Source organism: Cavia porcellus, unplaced genomic scaffold (assembly GCF_034190915.1).
Source record: "Cavia porcellus strain 051 isolate PalLab524CR breed Dunkin Hartley unplaced genomic scaffold, mCavPor4.1 scaffold_46, whole genome shotgun sequence".
Lineage (NCBI taxonomy): Eukaryota > Metazoa > Chordata > Mammalia > Rodentia > Caviidae > Cavia > Cavia porcellus.
In genome coordinates, this window is record NW_026947529.1 from 1,300,405 (window position 1) to 1,305,420 (window position 5,016).

Sequence of the window (5,016 nt, forward strand, 5' to 3'; positions counted from 1 at the left end):
AGAAATCACAGAGGGCAAAAAGGTCTCAGGAGCAGGAAGTCTAGTGGAGGAGAACAGAAGATTGGGACTCAAAAGTGAGGAAAAAGTTAAAGACACCATTTATTTCCCCATCAAGGAGATACAAATTTACAACCCCAATGTCTACAAAAATATTTTCTCTATGGATTGTGAACACCTATAATCAGAGGCTGGCTGTTGCTTTTGGGGACAAAGATACCAGTGAGTGGACGGTAATTTTTTTTTGAATACATAGGTCCCTGTAAGTCTCTATTAGCAACCAATCAGGCAGCATGACATGGACACCCAACAACAATTTTTTGTCTAATTTTTGCTGGGATGTTATCTAATAGGGAACATAAATTTATCTTAATTGTCTTATAGACAGTAGCATTGGCTTCCAATAATTTACCAGTGAAATAGTCAGTAATTGTAAGTTTTAAACAGTGGGTTACAAGGTATCTCCTTGGGGTCTCCATAAGGAATAACACCTATGAACAAGATTATCAGATACATTTGACAATCTTAAGCTTTAAAGAATCCTTGGAGGGAACAACAGTCCAGTTATCTGTAGGTTGATTGCTGTCAGAGGCCAGAACTGGCTTGAGGTGGCAATGATGAATTGAGGCAGGCTTTTTTGTGACTTTGAAGGCAGTCACAGTGCTGAGGACCACTGTGTAAGGGTCTTCTCACCATGGTTTGAGGGAGTCATGGTGATGTCTCTTGATGAGTAGTGCCCTAGGTTTCATGGCAGGATGTTTATCCTCAAGATGGGCTGTAGGCAGAGGTTGTTGTTCTCGGAATAACTGATGGATGGAAGTCAGAGCTAGTTGAAGGGCCTGGAGGAACTTAGCAAGATCTTGATTAGCCAGCTCAGCTAATTTTTTTTTCAGAAATCTTAGGAATAAGAGGAGGAGGTCTCCCACATAGAACATTAAAGGGGAAACAACTGTAACATAGGGGGTACATTGTGCACGCAAGAGGGAAAAAGGAAGGAGACTCACCCAGTTCTTGCCAGTTTTGAATGTCATCTTAGTTACTACCATTTTTAAAGTCTGGTTTATCCTTTTTATTTGTCCTCAAATTTAAGGCCAGGAAGCACAATGGAGTTTTTAATCAATCTGCAAAGCTTGGGTTAGTTTTTCAGTTATCTGGGCTATAAAACCCGGGCCTTTGTCAGACCCCATGGTTAAAGGGAGGACAAATTGGGAAAATTGCTATCAGGGCTGACTCAAGACTTATTAGGAAAAGCTATCTACCAGTACTCATTCCATTAAAATCCAGGTTTTTTTTTATTTTTGTAAAATCTAATTCTCAATGTTTTTCAGGCACAGTCCCATGATACCAAGTGGTTTTCATTTGTTGTGGTTGCTTAAGATTTACCAACTGGCACTGAGGGCCTCTAAGGCTCACAGACTGAGTAAGCTTCGATAACTGAGGGATAAAGAAATGATGTCAAAAAGGGTAGCGGGTTTTGATCCTCCCATGTGAGTGGACTGATGAGCTTGTTGGATGAGTTTTTATCTCAAGGCCTCGCAGAGGAGGACTTGAGTATGAGGCAGTTGGTACCAGCCCCCAGGGATATTAGACTTTGCTTGGAGTTGAGCTGCCAAATGTAAGTCTTTTTGAGTGCAAAAGGGCTCTGACAGAGTGGGTGGAATCAGTAGCAATGCTAGGATTGTCTCAATCCCCACTGATTTTGTGGCTGCTTTTTGGGGAGCTATATCTGTTAGATTATTTAATAGCCATATTCCTTGGCATCCAAATGGCAGCTAACAAATCCAAAACTTGGGGAGCATTTTTATCTTTTGGCCCCCTTAAGTCATTGAACCTCATTCCTGATAAATGGCTCCATGAACATGGGCATGTAGCAAATGCATATCTGCAGAAGCAAATGCATATCTGCTCTCAGTCTGACAACTTGAGGGCCTCAGTGAGGGCAATGAGTTCAGCCCATTGGGCTGATGTTTTTGGCTCTAAGATTTGTTCCCATAGAATCTGAGAGTCTGTGACAGTGGCTCCCACAACCTGCTTACCTTGATATATGTGGCTGCTTTCATCAGAGAAATATGATGGAACTCCGGACAGTGTCTCATCTGTCAAGTCTGGTCAAAGCCCCATGAAATGATCAGAGGGGCAAGGAGAGGTCATCACCAGGCAGCTGAGTATCTGGGTTTAAAGACACTGTCCCCTTGAAACTGATGGTATTCAGATCTAGAAGTAATGCCTGATAGGCAGCCATCCGTCCGGTGAAGCTTTGATGAGAGTCTCCAGTGAATGAGAGGAGATAAATAAAAGTTGTTGTCCAAATGTCACCTTTTGGGCCATTTTCACCAGGAGGGCCACCGAGGCAATCATCTGCAGGCAAGGCAGACATTGGGCTGCAACATTATCAAGTCTCTTGGAAAGATAGGCAATAGGGTTTTTCCATGGTTCTAAACTCTGGGTCAGTACTCCTTTTGCTATCCCTTGTTTTTTTATCAACATAGAGGATAAGAGGTTTTTGCAACTTTGACACAGCTGGAACTGGAGCTTCTGTTAAGGCTGATTTCAATTGCTGAAAAGCCTGGTCTCTTCAGTCTGTAATCTAAAGCAGGCAATATCCTATGGCTCCTAGAAATTTTTATATTTGTTTTTTAGTCACAGGAACTGGAATCTGTTGAATGGCTTGCACCAGCTGGAGGAAAGAGTCAGTTTTAAGAAAACTCTAATAACTAACTGAGGGACATTTCTTAAAGTCTCTTAATTCTTTGCAACTTTTGCTTAATATCAGGTGCTGACAGTTACTAAGGTATTATTAATGGCCCTTGCCTTTTTAGGTGCTACCAGATCTACAGGTGTATAAATGTAATAGGCCTCTAGCAATCTCTCTAGAAACCCCAAGGAAGACTCATCATCTAATTGTCTCACCTCTGCTACCTTGGACAAATTGGTGGGTTTTCTGGCAGCCCTTAAAGGCTTCTGAGAACAACTGGCAATACTGAACGAGAGCCTTCTTACCTCTGGTTGTCCCATTGGGGCAGGACAAAGGGAAAACATGGTTCTGGCATTTGGGATCAGAGGACAGGTTTTTATTTGGAATGCACACTGCTTTTTATCCCACAACATGAAGGGTTTTTTTTTCTCTCTCTCTCTTTTACTGTAAACAAAACCTTTAAAATCTGCTGGCAGTCATCCCAAGTGGGGTGATGAATAGAGAAGACAAATTTCAAAAGAGAAATAAGGCCCCGAGGGTCCTTAGAAAAAGGGGGGTGAGGAAGAGGAGTACAGGAATTCTGAACGCTGATGGCTTGTAGTCCGGATGGGACTGAGAATTACAGTCCTTTTTAATTTTTATTTTCATAGGCAAATATATTTTATATATGGTCAATACTGACTTTTTATCATTATATAAACTTGGGATGACAAAGGGCTCTAGTTTGTCCTCCCCTTTTTAGAATACAATCTCATTTTAATGGAAACATTTTGCAGTAAAGGTTTACTGATCCAATACTGTCAAATTCTGAACACATTTGTTTTTCTGTTTCTGTTTATTACCAATTACCTTTTTTCTAGCTTTTTAGACAACATTAAAAATTTTAACAAAATCCTTGAAGTGACTTTCTTAGTAGTCTAAAATATATTAAATAATTTTATGTCTTTTTACCATCTTAAAATGTTACACTTTAATAACTGTAACTTTTTAAACTGGCTCAATAACAGTATGACCTGGCTTTATTTGGTAATGCCAATATGATTTTAAAAGCCATATATATATATATATATATATATATATATATATATATGTGTGTGTGTGTGTGTGTGTGTGTGTGTGTGTGTGTGTTTGTGTGTGTGTATGTGTAAATATATATGTATTGTTATATATTTACATTTTAACCAGAAAAATACTTTTAAAGACATGCCAAGTTTGTACATAATCAGTTGAGAACTAAAACATTAAACAAGGCGCCACAAAAGACAAGACCAAAATTAAAGACAAAAACAAAGGATTTTCTGTCCATGGTTCGGTGACCTAAAGGGAAATAAATTTTCATTATGACCCTTAAATCCGATAAGCCGCATGGAACCTGCAACAGTAGTTTAAGAGAAAAAAGAAATCTAAATGTTTGTACTGAGGTAACAGATTCAAATGAAGAAATGGCTCCACCGTAAAAATATGCCAAGCACAAAACCAAATGGATAAAAAAAATCCCAAATCACAAATGACCTAGAAGCCCTGTCCCGGAGGGCATCCCACTCCGGTGCAGAAGGAACCAGCCAAGCTCTCTGCAACTTCAAAGGTGCGCACTCAAATTACAAAGAATAAAAGATCCAAATACTTACAGATGTTTCAAGCCGATCGATTGGTGAAAAAATGTGGGGAGGGGCCCCCATGTAATCCCGGAGTGCCCCCAAATGTTGTACTCTACTCAAAAAACAGGGCCCCATGATGAAAAATGGGCAAGACCCCAAGATGACAAATGGCACAAGATGTCTTTTTTAAAAGAATCGCTTTTATTTTAGCTGGCCCAGCGACACAGTGCAGATGGAATTGGCAAAGCTTTGCAACTGAGTTAGAGTTTTGACTGATTTTTATAGTTCATTTATGATTAGCTCATTGATCATTAAGTACATAGTGATGAGAAACAGAAATAAGGTGGGCCTTTGTTCCCATTTGCAGAGGTAAGAGGCATTTCCCAGTGGGTGGTTAGCCAATTCATAGCCCTTGGGCTGCCAATTCTGGGAATATTTGTCTCTCATAAGTGGAATAATGGTTGACACAAGATCATTTGTCTCTTACAAGGGGAACAAATGTTGACATAGCACACAGGTCACTAAGGTGGGGGGAGAGGGTGACGCATTACAGAACAGCAGAACTATGCAGTCAGTTAATTTATAACTATGTGGTTGGTGCTTGGTTACTAGGGTAATGAGCTTAGTACATCATGACAATATTACTAATAACTATATTTTAAGTAACTATTTTGTTAATTATCTTTTAATCAATTATTTTAATTTTTAGCATCTTAGTATACCAGC